This window comes from Epinephelus fuscoguttatus, linkage group LG16 (genome assembly GCF_011397635.1).
Source record: "Epinephelus fuscoguttatus linkage group LG16, E.fuscoguttatus.final_Chr_v1".
NCBI lineage: Eukaryota > Metazoa > Chordata > Actinopteri > Perciformes > Serranidae > Epinephelus > Epinephelus fuscoguttatus.
Genome location: NC_064767.1, coordinates 42,827,770 through 42,848,118, shown reverse-complemented (window position 1 = coordinate 42,848,118; position 20,349 = coordinate 42,827,770). Strand labels below are relative to the sequence as shown.

The following is a 20,349-nucleotide window of genomic DNA, read 5'->3' as shown; positions in this document are numbered from 1 at the left end:
GCGGAGCGGAGCTGGAGCAGAGCTGAGCAGGGAGCGGAAGAATTTTTTTGGCTTTTGTGCGAGGAGCGGCTATTTTTTTTAAAAGGTGAGCGGAGCCTTATCTCTCGCTCCAATTTCGCTCCGGTCGCTCATGCCCCACCCAGAATGCATCTTTGCACCTGCGCACAGCCACACTATTTTCTTTCAAACCTATGGAGTTTACTGTATACTTCAGAAAAGAAACTGAGAAGAGAAGCAGCGGTACCTTGGAGAACGGTCCTTAACTGCAGGGAGAGGCGAGAGGGCTTCCCCGGAGGTCGGCCACTTAACCCGGTCCATCTCCTCCATTTTTAGGGCCCGAGCGATGACAAAGTTGTCCATGTAAGACCCTATTGTAATTGCGCTCTTTAATATTATTCCGGCCCGAGTGACGACAAAGTCGTCCACGTAAGACCCTATTGTAATCGCGCTCTTGAATATTATTTGGGCCCGAGTGACGACGAAGTCATCCGTGAGGACCCTATTGTAATTACGCTGTATATTAGAGCCCAAGCAACGATGAAGTCGTCCGTGAGGACCCTATTGGAATTGTGTTGTTTATTATTATTAGGGCCCAAGCGACGACGAAGTCGTCCGTGAGGACCCTATTGTGATCGCGCTGTTTATTATTATTTTTTATTAGGGCCCGAGCGACGAAGAAGTTGTCCGCGAAGGACCCTATTGTAATCGCGCTGTTTATTATTAGGGCCCGAGCGATGACAAAGTCGTCCGCGTAGGACCCTGTTGTAATCACGCTGTTTATTATTATTATTATTATTATTATTATTATTATTTTTAGGGTCCAAGTGATGACGAAGTCATCCGTAGGACCCTATTGTCATCACGCTGTTTATTATTAGGGCCCGAGCGATGACAAAGTCGTCCGCGTAGGACCCTGTTGTAATCACGCTGCTTATTATTATCATTATTATTATTATTATTATTAGGGTCCAAGTGACGACGAAGTCATCCGTAGGACCCTATTGTAATCACGCTGTTTATTATTAGGGCCCGAGCAATGACAAAGTCGTCCGCGTAGGACCCTGTTGTAATCGCGCTGTTTATTATTATCATTATTATTATTTTTAGGGCCCGAGCTACGACAAAGTCGTCCGGGTAGGACCCTGTTGTAATCGCGCTGTTTATTATTATTAGGGCCCGAGCGACAACGAAGTCGTCCATGTGGACCCTATTGTAATCGCGCTGTTTATTATTATTAGGGTCTGAGCGACGACGAAGTCGTCTGTGAGGAACCTATTGTGATCGCGCTGTTTATTAGATCCCGAGCAACAACGAAGTCGTCCGTGAGGACCCTATTGTAATTGCGCTGTTTATTATTATTTTTTATTAGGGCCCGAGCGACGACGAAGTCGTCTGCGGAGGATCCTAGTGAAATCGCGCTGTTTTATTATTAGGGCCCGAGCACCAACCAAAGGCCGGGCAAAGGCCCTATTGAAACTGAAGGAATTATTATTAGGGCCCGAGTAACGACGAAGTCTTCCGCGTAGGACCCTATTGTAATCGCGCTGTTTATTATTATTATTATTATTAATATTATTATTATTATTATTAGGGTCCAAGCGATGACGAAGTCATCCGTAGGACCCTATTGTAATTGTGCTGTTTATTATTAGGGCCCGAGCGACCACAAAGTCGTCCGCGTAGGACCCTATTGTAATCGCGCTGTTTATTATTATCATTATTATTATTTTTAGGGCCCGAGCAATGACGAAGTCGTCCGTGAGGGGTCCATTTCACAAAGCAGGTTCAACAAACTCTAAGTCTAATTCTGAACTCTGAGTTGATCTACTCTGAGATAGGAAAAAAGTTTCCGGTTCCAGAACAGCTGATTTGAATCAGTTTAATCAACTCGGAGTAGTTTCATCTGGAGCCATCAACTATAAAAAGCCAGCATCAATGGAGCCCCGATTCGACGAGTCACCATGGCAACAGGGACGGGGAGGGCTGCGTTTTTCACCCCACTAGAATTAGAAATCTTAATGCACTCATACTGCGAGTTTGAACACGTTTTCAAAAAGAAGTGCAACACCGCTGCAGCTGCAAAAGAGAGGGAGACGGCATGGGAGAATGCATAAGTTTAAATGTAGTCCTTTGCAATCACAATAATATTACAGGGGAAAACTGCTTGATAATAATAATTTATTTCATTTAGGTGCAATCCTGCGGGGGAGAAGCGCACTTGGCAGCGGTTTAGGATGAAATATAAAAACATTGTTCAAACAGGTAAGATCTCGGCATAATCTCATGGGGGTACCTCATTTTGATCATGTTTTACATTGTAAAGTAAATATTAAGTGGCTGTTTGACTGTGCAGTTGTTTTACCCCCAACATAATGTTGTTTTCACACACATAAATGTCTTCTCATCCATATCATGTTCTGTTAAATAATTAAGCCTATTTAAACTAACACAGAGTTCTACTCAGCCAACAGAAAGAAGGCAGATGCCCATAAAACGAGCACACTTTTTTGACCCCCCTGCATACAGTTGCCTTACTCAAGTGCTCAGCGTCTCCAACATTGCACAAAAAACTTATATTTGCAAAGAAACACAGCGCAACACACAATATCTGCTGGGATGTGAGAGCATGACTACGATTGGTAATGTTGCAAATGTAAGGACGGATATGGTTGTGTATGTAGATGATGGACTGTGACGTGAAACAGTACCGCTCAAATAGATAATTGTGTGGAAATGCTAAAACATCTATGCAGTCTGATAACCATCTCCCGACGAATATTTAATTCTGCACCTTCATCCACGGGATCGTTATCAAAAGGACATGCCATGTTAGTGAAAAAAGTCGCCACCTACTGTGCCTAATGGACTTCTAATATGCTGACTCTGATTTTTTAATGATTTTTTTAAATGACAGACGGCAGAATGGCTACATCAAAACTCGCCTGCTGATTGAATGAATGAGGAAATCAAATGGAGTGTGTGGCTCTGAAAGAGGGCAGAGACAAAGAGAAACTCGAGGTTCATTGAGAAAAACCTGGTCCCAACCAGGTTAGGTTCATAGAGTCTGTTACTACGGTAACTGACCGAGAGCTAAAGCCTCTCTCTCTCTGAAACAGGCTAGAGTTACCCCTCTTTCTCTGGTTTGGGTTACCTCCCTTTTTGAAATGGAAAACTGCTTTGTGAAACGGACCCGAGGACCCGAGGACCCTATTGTAATCGCGCAGTTTATTTTTAGGGCCCTAGCAACTACGAAGTCGTCCGCGGAGGACCCTATTGAAATCGTGCTGTTTATTAGGGCCTGAGCGATGATGAAGTCGTCCGCAGAGGACCCTATTGAAATCGCGCTGTTTATTATTATTAGGGCCCGAGTGATGACAAAGTCATACGAGGACCCTATTGAAATCGTGCTTCTAACTTTCCACATTTGTCGGGCCACATCCGAAATTTGATATTTTTGGGCGTTTTTTGCAAATTTGCAATTGTAATTGCGCTGCAGTTTAGGATGAAATATAAAAACATTGTTCAAACAGGTAAGATCTCGGCATAATCTCATGGGGGTACCTCATTTTGATCATGTTTTACATTGTAAAGAAAATATTAAGTGGCTGTTTGACTGTGCAGTTATTTTTTTGCAAATTTGCAAAAACCCCTCCCCTTTGGGGTTAGTTTGTCGTAGGCAAATGAAATTTGGTATGCACAGAAAAAAGTCTCGTGACGTCATGTTAAAATCCCAACAGGAAGTCGGCCATTTTGTTTTGAATTTTTTCATTACGGCGATTTCCACAACTTAAATTTGAACGAGCTCCTCCTAGGGATTTCGTCTGATTGACTTCACATTGTCTACATATCATCCAGAGACCATGCTGATCAAAACTTGTGCTCTGCATGTCTGTAGGTCAAAGGGCGTGGCTGTGACAAATCTTGGCAATGTTTCAGTTTCTCGCCATCGAATTTCAAACGGCTCTCACGCCCACATACTTGATTGTAGCAGCTTCAAACTTGCTGGACATGATGATGGCTCCGCGCTGAATTTCCCAATATGTTAATATCCTACTTCACTCATAGCGCCCCCCGGTGGAAATAGGTAGTGACCAGTTTTTACTTTAACATTTACTCATGCCACAAACTTGACCCCATCAACTTCATTCCACTTCTAATGCATGCAGAACAAGTTGGTGAAGCTACCTTATGAATGCTGTGAAGCTACATCTAATGGCGTCCATGTGGCGGCGTGGCGACTAATGATCCCTTGCCACTAAATACGTTTTGCATTTTGATGGCTTCAACGACCTCATCTCCTCATGAAAATTGATACACAGGTCAAGAATGGCAAGCTCTTACATCTGATAGGGGGCATTGCCCATGGGGGGGGCAAAATGCCTCTATAGCGCCCCCTTGAAATTTTCAAAAACACCTCCCCATAGGGTTTTTTTGGAGTTGGAACATGAAAGTTGGTACACATGTGTATGTTGTCCAGACGTACATAAAAGTCTCTAGCAGCAATGGTCTACTCCAAACAGGAAGTCAGCCATTTTGATTTTGACCTATCATTTTGGCGTGATTTCCACATGTTGTATTTTAACGAACTAGTCCTAGGGATTTCATCCAATCAACTTCAGATTTTTTACAGATCATCCAGAGACCATGCTGATGAAAAGTTATTAACAGCTTTTCTCTATGTAAAGGGGCGTGGCTGCTATGCGCCTCTCCTCGCCACCAAATATGTTTGGCATTTTGATGACTTCAGCGACCTCATATCCTCATGAAAATTGCCACACAGGTCAAGAATTGCCAGCTCTTGTATCTGATAGGGGCGTCGCCCATGGGGGGGGGGACAAAATGCCTCCTTAGCGCCCCCTTAAAATTTTCAAAAACCCCTCCCCATAGGGTTTTTTTTGGAGTTGGAACATGAAAATTGGTACACATGTGTGTGTTGTTCAGACGCACATAAAAGTCTCTGGCACCAATGGTCTACTCCAAACAGGAGGTCGGCCATTTTGATTTTGACTTGTCATTTTGGCCTTGATTTGGCCCAGTTTTTTTACAGATCATCCAGAGACCATGCTGATGAAAAGTTATTAACAGCTTTTCTCTATGTCAAGTGGCGTGGCCGCTATGGCGCCTCCCTCACCACCAAATACATTTGCCTTTTTGATGGCTTCAGCGACCTCATCTCCTCATGAAAATTGACGCACAGGTCAAGAATGGCAAGCTCTTGCATTTGATAGGGGCGTCGCCCATGGGGGAGACAAAATGCCTCTATAGCGCCCCCTTGAATTTATCAAAAAACCCCACCCCATAGGGTTTTTTTTGGAGTTGGAACATGAAAATTGGTACGCATGTGTATGTTGTCCAGACACACATAAAAGTCTCTGGCACCAATGGTCTACTCCAAACAGGAGGTCGGCCATTTTGATTTTGACTTGTCATTTTGGCCTTGATTTCCACATGTTGTATTTTAACGAACTAGTCCTCGGGATTTCATCCAGTCAACTTCAATTTTTTTACAGATCATCCAGAGACCATGCTGATTAAAAGTTGTGCTCTGCATGTCTGTAGGTCAAAGGGTGTGGCTGCTATGGCGCTGCCATTTTCGATCCATCGCCATGCATATTCAAGCAGCTCTCTCTACCACATAATTCATCCAAACTGCTTCAAAATTTCTGTACATGATAAGAGACCCGCCCTCAACGCCTCCATATACTCGTAGGCAATCTTTCTTATGGCGCCTCCTTGTGGAAACAGGAAATGTCATCTTTTACACTGACAAACACTAACCTCAAGCTCCTGACCTGATCAACTACATTTTGTGGCAACATGATGATCAAGTTGATGAATCTCCACAGTGACGCACGTGTCCTGTCATGTTGCAGGCTGCCGCGGCAGTGGTGGCGACTTTTCATCCTTTACCATGGAACATCAACTTGGTATAAATCCTTCACGCATTGTCCGATTTGCTCGAAATGTCACATGTGTGATGAGGGTCCACCCCACCCCTTTTTCAAACTCCTCCTAGGCAATTTCACCGATTTGCACGAAACTTTGCACACAGCATCTGTGGACTTGCCTGACAGAAAGTTATTAAAAGAATTTTTATATTCCAACGAATAGTGAAGTTATTATTTCACAACATCCTGCAGATTTGGTACAAAACAGGAAGTGTTGCATATCTCCACATTGGTGTGTCCGAATGACATGAAACTCAGTTTGCTACTTCCCCATGAGCCCCTGAGGCTCTGTGCAAAATTTGAGGCGATGACCACCAGGTGGCGCTCTTTAAATTGAAGTATTTTATATCTCCATATCAGTTGCTCGGATTAACATGAAACTTAGAACAATTATTGTCAATGCCCTCCTGAGGATAACTGACAAAGGAGTTACCAATCTGCCACTAGGTGGCACTGTGGTGGCAGTTTAATTTAATATTTGGCACTGTGCCAACACCATAACACTTATGGAAATGAAATTGATAGAGGTTGTATAGACTGGCCCCTGTAACTCACACACCAAAAAATGATCAGCAGATGGCACTAGTTTCAATGCAAAAGTGTTTTTGGCCCACAACTCCCACATAACACATTTTGAAACCTTATATCTCAGTGTTCCCTGAATTCAGCTGAATTGTGTGATGTAAGGCACGCCCACTTTTGCATTAAATTTCCATTCATAAAATCGCGAACAATGAAAAACCTACTATTTCGAACTTTCAAACTTTGCATGAAGCATCTGTGGACCGTCCTGACAAAAAGTTATTAAAAGAATTTTGGTCGTCCAAAAAACGCCCAAAATATAAAACAACACATTGTTTGCACATTGTTTACAAAACAGACAGTCTTTCATATCTTGACCAAATACAGTCGGATTACCCCAGCACCTTTGCTAAATGTGTTCCATGGCCCGATGAGGGTTTGTGCAAAATTCAGTGCAAATTGGCCAATAGGTGGTGCTCTGGTGGCAGTCTAATTAGTGTGAGTGGAAGTAAATTGGAAAATCTTCAAATCCTCTTCAAAACTCATCGATTTTCAAACTCTTCTTGTCCCTCATACTTTGAGCTAGAGATACCATGTCAACTTTTAAAGAGTCAGAAGACTTTGAACTATTGGGCATGTATTCAGCTTTTAAAAATCTTTTATGGTTTTGAAATCATCAGTTTTACTTTTAAGGATTTTTAGCTTGTCTTCTGGTTTTATAATGGGTGTGTATTGCGTGAGCTACAGTACGTGACATCATTGTTAGAGTGGAGAGCAGCTAGAAAAACTGGAGAGAAAATTCTCTTCAGCTTGATTTGGATCCTACATCTTTTACTTCACATAGACAATATATATATAGGAATGTAGGAAATCCTGTTGGCTTTCAGCTGATGGTCTTATTTCAGATGTAGGACTTACAGTTATGGCTGTAGAAGCCCTAGAGTGACAAGCAGTCCAGCAACTCCCCCATAAGTGGCAATGTTAATTTTGAACCTAAATTTCTGGAGGAGAGCAGACGGTACCTGTTTTGTCTCTCACTCTGGTACCCTCATGCCTGACTACGTTGTGACCAAAAGTTATCACAGGATTTGCCCAATGTTGAATGGTGCGCCCGCTGCAGAGCGTTGAATCTTGAGGTCTCGTCATGAAAAACGAAACTGCTGTAGCTTTGGCATAAATGGTCCTGTCTCCACCAAACTTCACATGATTCATATTAGTCCCGCCCTGAACACATTTTCATTACCATATTGCCTGATACTCAAAGACCCACCTAGTGGCGACAGGAAGTAGGTCTCATAAAACACTTATCTTTCGATTTATCTGAAAGTTACATGCTGTGGTGTATATTTGATGTAGAAAAACATGATGTATAATTAGTGCGCTCCCTAACTCCCTCTAGTGGAAAGAGGAAGTGATACAAAATGTGAAATATGTCATTCCAGCACTGTATCATGGATATGCAGAGTCACTCCTGCATGCGATGTCAAACTTTGACAGGAATGAACTGACGCGTCAGAAGGCGTCCTGCCAGCCCCCCCGAGTTGCGTGAAGGTGCGAGGGCACATTCATTGCTGTTTGCAGCTTTAATTATTATTATAATTCTTCCGAGAATATAATCTCCAATTTGACCCCTTTCCCAAATCCAAAAACTCACCAAAATTTGGCACACGCATTTGGACTGGCAAAAAATTTGATGTTTTGGCAGTGTTGTATGTGGATGGGGCCAAAAGGCGACATAGCGCCCCCCAGAAAATTTCGTGCCTCGAGCCCCACCTGTGAGTTTCACCTACACACATGAAAATGAAAGGGCTCATAGAACATGCCAACACGCACAAAAAATCCTCTTGGACCCATGCCGTAAACCCAACAGAAAGTCAGCCATTTTGAGTTGGATTTTTTACATGTTTGAACGAACTCCTCCTCGGGATTTTGTCCGATCGACTTCAAATTTGGTACAGATCATCCTGAGTACATGCTGATCAAAAATTATTAAAAGCTTTTCTCTATGTCAAGGGGCGTGGCCGCTAGGGCGTGACAAACTTTGGTGACTTTTCGTTTTCTCACCATCGAATTTCGAACAGACCTCATGCCCACATACTTGATCTCAGCAGCTTCAAACTTGCCGGTTTGAACTTTGAACTTGCAGGTCAAGAATGGCAAGCTATTGTATCCGATGGGGGCTCCTCCCATGGGGTGGGACAAAATGCATCTATAGCGCCCCCTTGAAATTTTCAAAAAAAAAAACCCATAGGGGTTTTTTTGGAGTACGAAAATGAAAATTGGTGCATATGTGTATGTTAGCCAGACGCACATAAAAGTCTCCGCCACCAATGGTCTACTCCAAACAGGAAGTCAGCCATTTTGATTTAAACTTTTCATTTTGGCGTGATTTCCACATGTTGTATTTTAAAGATCTCGTCCTAGGGATGTCATCCAATCGGCTTCAGTTTTTTTACAGATCATCCAGAGACCATGCTGATCAAAAGTTATTAAAAGCTTTTCTCTATGTCAAGTGGCGTGGCCGCTATGGCGCCTCCCTCACCACCAAATACATTTGCCTTTTTGATGGCTTCAGCGACCTCATCTCCTCATGAAAATTGACGCACAGGTCAAGAATGGCAAGCTCTTGCATTTGATAGGGGCGTCGCCCATGGGGGAGACAAAATGCCTCTATAGCGCCCCCTTGAATTTATCAAAAAACCCCACCCCATAGGGTTTTTTTTGGAGTTGGAACATGAAAATTGGTACGCATGTGTATGTTGTCCAGACACACATAAAAGTCTCTGGCACCAATGGTCTACTCCAAACAGGAAGTCGGCCATTTTGATTTTGACTTGTCATTTTGGCGTGATTTCCACATATTGTATTTTAACGAACTGGTTTTAAGGATTTCATCCAATCGACTTCAGTTTTTTTACAGATCATCCAGAGACCATGCTGATCAAAAGTTGTGCTCTGCATGTCTGTAGCTCAAAGGGCGTGGCTCCTGTGGTGCTGCCATTTTTGATCCATCACCATGCATATTCAAGCAGCTCAACTTGGTATAAATCCTTCATGCATTGTCTGATTTGCTTGAAATTTCATATGTGTGATAAGGGTCCAACCCTGTACGCACTTGCCACATCTGGTTACACTCGTAGCGCAGCCTGGTGGATGAACAAAACATTGCGTTTTTTCGCTCCTGTTATGGCCTTGAGCCGTTGGCATTGTTTCTCCACTCTGCGTGTGTGTTCTATCCTGCTGTGTTGCAGCGGTGCATCTCCAGTGGGCGTGTCCTTCCAGCACCTGGGTGGATTCCCCGGCAGCTGATTGGTGCGGCGGGTTGGTGTGGGGCTCCACCAATCAGACAGCGACAGCGCGGGGAAAGGATATAAAAGGCTGGTGTGCCCTGCAGCGGGTGGCAGACATCTCAGGAGCTCGATTTGTGTGTTTCAGTCTTTCTGTATAGTGTGAGCGCTAGCTCTTGAGTTGTGTGTTACCCAGATTTGGGCCAGGGGTAAGTTTCACTACTGATTTTGGTCACCTGCACTCACTGTTAGGTTAGGATATTTGTCACATGGTTTAGCAACACTAGGTTTAGGGGTACTGGTCATTTGTATTTTTGTTTTCAATATGCACTGGAGCAGTTAGTTAGGTTTTGTTTTAGAATTACTTGACTTGTTGTCGTTCATGGTCCACGTTAGACTTTAAACAGAAAGCTCCATTTTATTTTAAAGAGTCCTCCTTTTGTTATATTTATTTATTCATTTGACAGCACCTGGCGGCCCTTTTCTGTTGGTTTTGTTATTAATTTCCATTAGTCTTTATAAATAAATACACTTTAATTTGCAATCCTTCCATCGGGTTGTGTGTGTGTCACTTCCCTTTTCCCTTAACAAACTGGGTTTGTAACATACGTGGGGGTTCGTCCGGTATATTTAACCGTTTAAGGGGTCCTGGGATTGTGTATTTATTTATTTATTTTTTTTTTACATTGTGGTTATCATCATTCGTGGGTATGGCGACGGGATTTGATCTAAAATATTTTCTGGCAAATCCGTCTCATGAGAGCTTCATTCGTTGTAGAAAGGATGTGCTGGTTCAAATTGCTGCCCATTTTGGCCTAAAACATTCAAAACAGATCCTTAAAAGATATCTTAGAGTGCTGGTACTCGGTGAGCTGGTGGAACAGAAGCTTGTCATGCTGCCGGTGCAATCAGAGCCGTCTGAGCTGTTGGGCACCCTTGGTGTAGAGGGCAGCCGTGAGCAGGAGGGGGCTCCACCTGCCCGAGAGAGAGAGAGAATGGTGTACTGGCAGAGCAGTCACCAAAAATCCCATTCACTCTGCCTAAGTACGATCCTCTCCTCTCCTCGTCGAGCATAGACTCACTGCATGAGGCCAGACTGAAGGTCTGCCTCGCCCGTCTCAAGATTGAGGCGGCAGAAAAAGCTCAGACCCGAGAGGCTCAGCTCACGCTTGAAATAAAGCGGCTTGAAATAGAGGCGGAGAAGGCTGTGCGCATGAGCGCTTTGTAGATGCAGTTCCTTCCACCTCCTTACCATCTGTACCCTCTCCAACTACGTTTGATATTAGTAAACACATTGCACTTGTTCCGTGGTTTATCTGAACAAAATGAACAAAAGGTTTCCTGTCTTTCCTGTGCTGCCGTGCTAGCTGATGAGTAAGTGCTCACACACAAAACTGCATTTGGCCCTCAATCTGTTAGCGTCTCTTGAAAGGAAGAGTCCTGTCCCTGTTCAGTCCAGTAGGCCTAACACTTCCCAAAAGGAAGAAAGAGAATGTTTCTATTGTCACAATCCTGGTCATGTCATCGCTAACTGTCTCACACTTAAACATAAAGAACAAGTGAAAGCCAAACAGCCTACTCCTCCTAAAGGGATAGGATTAATAAAAGCAGAACAAAACTCACCTCAAACTTTCAGTCACAGCAACACCCTCGTCGAGTGTTTTAAATTCTTCACTTTCGATTATTTGGTGTCCCTGGCCTGTGACAGTCCTGCTGACAAGCGTCCGGTAGGTATACTGCGAGACACAGCATGTTCACAGTCTGTAATTCTCTCCTCTGTCCTGCCGTTTTCTAACCAGTCTGCATGTGGTTATGGTTCTGTGTTGCATGGTGTGGAAATGAGGTACCTGCTCCGACCTGTCCACCGTGTTTATGTCCAGTCTGAACTAATCACTGGTTATTTCCCCGTGTCTGTCTGTCCGGAGTTACCTATTGGAGGTATTGGTTTCCTGATGGGTAATGACATAGCGGGAGGAAAAGTGACTCCTTCGCTGGAGGTGTTAAACTCCCCCCAGCGCACCGAGCCTGGTCAGGTAAATCACAAAAGCACAGGTCAGTATCCTGCTTGTGTGATAACTCGCGCACAAGCACTAAAAAAAGCACAAAAGAATGCGCTTGAAAATGATGTGTCTTTGTCTGATACTGTGCTCATGTCAGTCTTTTCAGATCAAGCTGGGAAGGATGCTGCGGCTGTCACCTGTAGTGACAGTGCCACTGAGCCTGTGCACAACGGTCCTGACGCACCTGTCGGTGACCGCCCGTCTCTCCTATTGAGTCGGGCTCGGCTATGTGATGCGCAGAGGGCTGATCCAACGTTGACAGAATGTTTTTCCAAGGTGGTGACTTCTGGTGTTATTTTGGTGTCTGCTGGAAGGGGGCTTACTACTTCTCCATGCGTCTCACTTTTGGCTGCAAGAGCAGTCCCAAAATCTTTGACTCTTTATCTGAGGCTCTATGCTGGATCCTCTCCAACAATTACAGGCTCCCCTACGTCCTTCATCTTCTTGACGATTTTCTTGTCGTAACTCCCCCATCCTCACCTCCTCGCCACGGTCTCACTACACTTACGTCTGCATTTTCCAACCTCGGTGTCCCTCTGTCGGAAGAAAAAACTTCAGGACCTGGCACATCCATCGAGTTTCTGGGCATCACTCTGGACTCAATGTCATTCCAGGCTTCACTGCCCTTGGAGAAAGTGCAGCGCATCTCGTTGCTCTTGTCTAATTATCTTCTGACAGACAGGTGCTCCAAACGCCAGCTGCTCGCTCTCCTCGGGCACCTCAATTACGCCATCCGCATAATTCCACAGGCAAAATCTTTTCTTTCTCAACTGCTGACCAAAGCTGCATCCATTCCCTCTCTCCACGACCACGTGGTTCTGGACGACACTTGTAAAGCAAAAATGCGCATGTGGCAGCAATTTCTGTCATCCTGGAACGGCATCTCATTCTTCTATGATGACTTCATCACCCATCCCGAGGACATTCAACTCTACACGGACGCGGCTCCCTCTGTAGGTTTTGGCGGGTATTGGGGGGGAGGTGGTTTGCTGCCGCTTGGCCCTCCGAGTTCGAGTCCCTCGACACAGAGTCACGCTCTCCCTCATCTGCTCTGTATGAGCTGTACCCCATGATCATCGCCACTCTAATCTGGGGGCACGAATGGTAAAAAAAAATGCATCAATATTCACTCTGACAACACAGCAGTAGTAGATATAATCAATAAAGGCCGTTCCCGTTCCCCAGCCATCATGCCATTCACCCGCAGACTCACTCTCATCTCCGCTCAGCATCAATTCATCCTCCGCTCGTCTCACATTCCCGGTCACCACAATGCCATCGCTGACTCACTCTCCCACTTCTCTTTCCAGAAATTCAGATTCTTGGCTCCAGACTCGGCTGTCCATCCCACACCAATCCCATCGTTTTCAGCGACCATATTCAGCTAAATCCTCATCTGGCAAATCTCACTCACATTTCCCAAGAAACCATCCTTAACAGTTTAGCACCAAGCACGCTATCTGCCTACCTCACCGGCTGGAATTCTTTCAAGAATTACCACGCCACTTATCATCTACCGTTTCCCTCTCTGGACGCCATGTCCATGTGCAACTTCATCACACACTGTCATACCGTAACAAAGATCCAGGCCTCCAGCATACAAACATATCTAGCTGGTATCAATTTATTCCATAAATTATCCACCGGCCTCCCTTGTCAATCAATCTCGCACGCTCACGTCACCATGTTAATCAAAGGCTTACGAAAGCACGAACCAGCGCTTACAGCCAGACGCCTCCCTCTCACCTCCGATCTGCTCTGCCGCTGTATACACACTCTGCGCTCCAGTTACATCTCCCCCACAGTCGACTTAACACTGGAATCAATGTTTCTACTTGCTTTCTTCGGATTCCTGAGGTGCTCTGAATTCGCTCCAACATGCATCTGTCTACGATCCTTCCCGTCATCCCAGTCTATCCAACATCACCACCCACACTTCAGACTCGCTCATATTCAAAAACTGATCAGTTAGGGTAACCTTTCCCATCTACATCTTCCGCCTCAACTCCTTTCTCAGCCCGTACGAGCCACTGACCAGATACATCCACACCCGGTATTCCGACCGTGCTTCACCACAAGATCCCCTCTTCCTCACCGAAACAGGGAGGATGGCCACCCGTTTCTGGTTCCAGAAACACTTCCATTACATCCTCTGTCTCTCCGGAATTTCATCTGATCATTACTCTTGCCATTCGTTCCGCATCGGCGCCGCCTCCTCAGCCGCCAGATCAGGTATTTCAGACCAAGTCATTCAGGTCCTCGGGCGCTGGTCTTCACAAGCATATCAAACCTACATCCACAATAACCTCAACGATCTCCGTCTAGCGCACGACAGACTAAGCCTCACTTAATCAGACTCTTTTGGTGGCTTCCTAACAGCACAGGCTCATCAGAACTTGAGACGGAACCCCCACCCTGAGTCTTTCCGCCCACATCTACACCTCACCCAGTCCGACCCTCCGATGACGTCATCTCCATCCCGTTCATTCACCTGCACTCTGCAATCTGCACTCCCCCATTCATCACCACCCCATTCATAACCATTTTCTGACAATCACATCCTTATTAAATCTTTAAAGTGCATATCGTTGTGGTGTGGTCCTTGCTAGTGAACCTGTAGTCGTTTATACGGACCACAACCACAAAGTCTCTGGCACCAATGGTCTACTCCAAACAGGAAGTCAGCCATTTTGATTTTGACTTGTCATTTTGGCGTGATTTCCACATATTGTATTTTAACGCATTGGTGCTAGGGATTTCATCTAATCGACTTGAGTTTTTTTACAGATCATCCAGAGACCATGCTGATCAAAAGTTGTGCTCTGTATGTCTGTAGGTCAAAGGGCATGGCTGCTATGGTGCTGCCATTTTTGATCCATCGCCATGCATATTCAAGCAGCTCGACTTGGTATAAATCCTTCATGCATTGTCCGATTTGCTTGAAATTTCATATGTGTGATGAGGGTCCAACCCTGAACGCACCTGCCACATCTGGTTACGCTCGTAGCGCAGCCTGGTGGCCTTGAGCCGTTGGCATTGTTTCTCCACTCTGCGTGTGTGTTCTATCCTGCTGTGTTGCAGTGCTGTATCTCCAGCGGCCGTGTCCTTCCAGCACCTGGGTGGATTCCCCAGCAGTTGATTGGTGCGGCGGGTTGGTGCGGGGCTCCGCCAATCAGAGAGCGACAGCGCGGGGAAAGGATATAAAAGGCTGGTGTGCCCTGCAGCCGGTGGCAGACATCTTAGGAGCTCGATTTGTGTGTTTCAGTCTTTCTGTATAGTGTGAGCGGTAGCTCTTGAGTTGTGTGTTGTGAGCACTAGCTCTTGAGTTGTGTGTTACCCAGATGGTTTAGCAACACTAGGTTTAGGGGTGCTGGTCATTTGTATTTTTGTTTTCAACATGCACTGGAGCAGTTAGTTAGGTTTTCTTTTAGAATTACTTGATTTGTTGTCGTTCACGGTTCACGTTAGACTTTAGACAGACAGCTCCATTTTATTTTAAGGAATCCTCTTCTTGTTATATTTATTTATTGATTCGACGAAACCTGGTGGCCCTTTTCTGTTGGTTTTGTTATTAATTTCCATTTGTCTTTATAAATAAATACACTTTAATTTGCAATCCTTCCATCGGGTTGTGTGTGTGTTACTGCCCTTTTCCCTTAACGAACTGGGTTTGTAACAGCTCCTGCCAGGTTTTTTCTCCCTTGTCGCTTCGTGCCACAGCGCCTCAGGTCCCCGCGGTTGCATGGGGGAGCGAGGGCCCGATCAGTGCTGCTTGCAGCTTTAATTAGGGCCCCAGCACCGACCGAAGGCCGGCGAAGGCCCTATTGAAACTGTTCCATTTATTATTATTATTATTTATTTATTTATTTTTAATTCCGCCAAATGAATTGGACTATTCAGGGCTTAAACGTGCATGAAAACTCATGAAACTTTGCACACTTCTCATAACTGAGTGAAAATTTGATATTTCAAGGGTCGCATGCTCGGGTTCCAAAAAATGGCTCAGTAGCTCAACCTACAAAAGTTTGAGGAAACAGCCCCTGAAGCCAGTTTAACCTACGTGTATGAAACTTGGTAGGCTTATGTAACACTCCAGGACCTACAAAAAAGCCTCTTGGAGGCATGCTGTAAACCCAACAGGAAGTCGGCCATTTTGAATTTACTGTGCAATTTTGATGCATTTTCAGGGGTCATAAATGAACAAACTAGTCCTAGAGATTTCATCCGATCGACTTCAAACCTTGGTCTGTCCCATCCCAAGACCTTGAAGATGAAAATCAACAGCTTGAATTTTTCTCAATGCGTGTGACCGTGAGATGGTGTCAAAGTTAGGGGTCTCACCACTAAACAGGAAGTAGTTTATAACTCCAGCATACATGGTCCAATCTTGCCCAAACACAGGATTGATGCCAGTCCCGCCCTGAACATATCTACATGTCAATAATTAGAGATAAATATAGCGCCCCCCAACTGGCAACAGGAAATGTCATGTTTTAGACTTTAATGTACATCTTCTCCAGAATTGACCAGATCCATCTCAAACTTGGTCAAAAAAGTCATAAGACGTTGATGACACTTGGCGGTGGCCACGGCCTGGCGGTGAACTTTGAGGTTTCGCCGTGATGATAAACGTTGCTGTAACTTGACTCCACATGGGAATATCTTGCCAAAATCTCACACATATGATGATAGTCCAGCCCTGAACACATCTACAGAGGAATTTTGAATCACCGCCATAGCGCCACCTACTGGCAACAGAAAGTTACTTTATACATTCTTTGATGTCCCGCTTCTAGCAGGTTAATCAGACCCACCTCAAACTTGCTGGTCTAAGTCCTTAGACCTTGATGATGCTTAAAAATGAAGCTTTTGAGTTTTCATCAAACGCTGTCACCGTGGCAACGCCTTGTTCGCCATCAAACACATTGTTGTTTTGAAGGGACAAGGGATGCTTTAAAAACTCACCAAACGTGGCATACACATCACAGGTCGCAAGTCCTATTGTCTGATGTGATTTTTGTGCTTTGATTCACCAAGATGGCTCAACAGCGCCCCCTAGAATATTTCAATTAAGCAGCCCCCAAAGCTGGTTTGACCTGCATGTATGAAACTTGGAAGGCACCTGTAACACTCTATTACGTACAAAAAAGTCTCTTGGAGCCATGCTCCAAACCCAACAGGAAGTCCGACATTTTGAATTTACTTGTGCCACTTTTGTGCATTTTTCCCCATTTCCAGGGCTTGTAAATTAACGAACTTGTCCTACAGATTTAATCAGATTGGCTCCAAACTTGGTGTATGTAAGTCTGACTACATTGTGACCAAAAGTTATCACAGGATTTGCCCAATGTTGAATGGCGCCCTCGCAGCCGAGCGTTGAATCTTGAGGTCTCGTCATGAAAAACGAAATTGCTGTAGCTTTGGCATAAATGGTCCAATCTCCACCAAACTTCACATGATTCATATTAGTCCCACCCTGAACACATTTTCATTACTATATTGCCTGATACTCATAGACCCACCTTGTGGCGACAGGAAGTAAGGTCTCATAAAACACTTATCTTTCGATTTATCTGAAAGTTAAATGCTGTGGTGTATATTTGATGTACAAAAACATGATGTATAATTAGTGCGCTCTCCAACTCCCTCTAGTGGAAAGAGGAAGTGATACAAAATGTAAAATATGTCATACCAGCACTGTATCAAGGATATGCAGAGTCATTCCTGCATGCCATATCATATTATTATTATTATTATTATTATTATTATTCTTACAAACAATTATTCCCCAATTTCGCCCCTTTCCCAAAATCGAAAACGCACCAAATTTGGCACACACGTTTGGTCTGGCAAAAGATTTGATATTTCGGCAGTGTTGTATGTGGACAGGGCCAAATAGCGACATAGCGCCCCCTAGAAAATTTTGTGCCTCGAGCCCTGCCTGTGAATTTCACCTACATTTGCATTATAGTACAGTAGGCCTATCTAATTAGTTCTATGAGTGAGTGGGTCTCATTGTACTTGGTGTATTGTTATTGTATGAATTTAGAACCATGGACAGTAGCCTTGTAGGTGCACTTGCACGAGCACCTACAAGGCTACTGTCCATGGTTCTGAATTGAAGCAGGAGGGAAAAAAAGAAAAAAACTGTGAACGGCAGGGAGATCGATTTTTCATTTCATCCTGGTGTATAATAGTTGGTTAGATAATAGCCTTCACTAACGTCAGGCTTGCTCGCTGCCAATGACACTAGCTTTAAATCAAACTATAAATGAAAAAATTTGGTGTTGTGATCACATTTGGCACTATTGTCACATGGTGCCCTGTGGTCTAGAAACACTTTTTAACACACATGAAAAGAAAAACTTTTTACTAATGCAGTTAACACAGACTCTGTTGTTGTTCTGTTAATTGCTGTATTATTTCACTTCTGTCTCAAAAAAAAGAAAGAAATAGTATGGCAAAATGCTATGAAAATTCACTCTCTTGATGTGAGGATATCCTGAGCAGATTTAGAATGTGTGCAAGTGCTGCTCTGGTCTGGCAGATACCTCTATTTGCAGGATGTGATACTGAAAGGAGCAAAGGTCCAGCTCACAGAGAAGCTAAATGACCTGACCAGAACTGCATATGAGAGCCTATAATTTGACGAGGATGTCAGCAATACTTTAATATGCAAAAAGAAAACAACATGAAGGGTGGAGCGAGCAACTAATTATAGAAGAGTGAGAAAACCACACAACCACAAGAGGCCTGGGGTAAAGACTCAGACCACTTAGGCCCAGTATGTTACATGGATCAGCCTCACTGTGTTTTTGGAGACAGTTCAGTGTTTTTGTCTCTGTTTTTCAACTTTAGAGATTGAGCAAGCAAGCAACAAACACAATCACAGCAGTAATCACAAACATGGTGATAGGGCTCCAATCCAACAATTAAGCCATGAAGGGAAGATTATTTATAAATGTCATACTCATCAAAATTAATTTTTGAGTTAAATCTTCAGTCTTCAGTCCAATAATAAAGCAATAAACTTGGGTAGAAATATAGCCTGGCTGTGTCCAAATTTCAACACAATATACCAACACCTCTAAAGCTCACTAGTTAACACATTGTATCTTGTTTGTCTAATCTGTACACAGACATATGACGGGTTTATGTGCTGGTCTACTTCTTGGTCCAGAAAAAGCGACTCTCTGTCTTGGGTGAGCAACCAAAATACTTAGATAACATCAAGACAGATCTCTGGTAAGATGAATAAAAAAGTACAAATGTTATTTATAGGTCTTTGACAGGAAACAACTCTGGTCTCCCGCATGAAAGTCTGACTACAAGTCTATCCACCACCCTAACCTTCACACCAACTGTTTGTAATGTTAGAGGAAGTGACATGCAGGACCTACTTAATTATAAACAACAATGTATCCATCTGCGCGGTACTTCTGCACTGGAAAAAAGGCCACTCCAAAAATAAGTTAAAAAAAGTGAAAACAAGATTTTTTGGCTTGAAATAAGCCAAAAAAATCTGCCAGTGGAACAAGTGAAAATTCGCTTGATAAGATTTCTTGAAATAAGACATTATATTTAAGCCTTACAAAAGAAGAGAGATCTTAAAATTAGCTGAGAAAACTCATTCTTAGCTATGTTGTACTAGTAATGTGAAGTTTTATGTCTTGTAATAAGCTTGTGATACTCAAAAATAGTATTTTTCTCCTCAAAAGTCTCATCTTTCATCCTCTGTTTCAAGTGTATTTAACTCACTTTTAGTTCTACAATTGCAACACTGTTCTAGATTTAAGTCCACCACCAACTTGAAATAAGATTAGAAACTAGAATTTTGAGACAAAATGTCTTGAAGTTAGCATTCCTGACTAGTATTAGGCAGTGCTCTTTTGCCATAATAAGCTGTAATTCTCCATCCCGTCATCATCTCAAGTGTATTTACCTTATTGTAAGCTCTACAACAGTAATACCATTCTAGATTCAAGACATTCACCTACTTCTTATGAGACAGAAAAACTTAAAACTTGTCTTGCATTTAAGCAACATTTATTTAGACAGCTAAAAATAGTCCCATGCAGAGAGGACTGAATATAAAGGAGACAGTTTCTTTTTTCCCAACATTTGAGCTCACAGTATGTATGAAACTGCAATATGAAAACACAGCAGAACATGCCAAATGTGTGAGTGAAGGTCAGATCCAAACATCTGACCAGTGTGCCTCTCAATACACATGCAAAATCTGTGCTTTGCACAAGCACACTCAATGCATAGTCAGATACACTACTAGGCACACTAAAACTGCTCAATCTGTAACATTCATTCTCAATACAAAATGCTTAATATTTTAACATTCAAATTAAAGGTTCTGGGCTTACATGAACAACTAGTCCCTCAATACACCAGTAACCATTACATTACATTGAACATATTCATTAAGGATGCACAATGCTGGACTTTTTGTCAATATCCAATATGGTGATACTGATATGCCTAAACTAGTGACTGCTTCTGCTGAACAGATGGTTGTTGAAA

General features: G+C 43.5%; 1 pseudogene; it reads left to right on the top strand.

The window, feature by feature from the left end:
- The first annotated feature begins 12,080 nt into the window (after positions 1-12,080).
- On the top strand, positions 12,081-13,205 carry LOC125903191 (uncharacterized; annotated as a pseudogene).
- Positions 13,206-20,349: the final 7,144 nt, after the last annotated feature.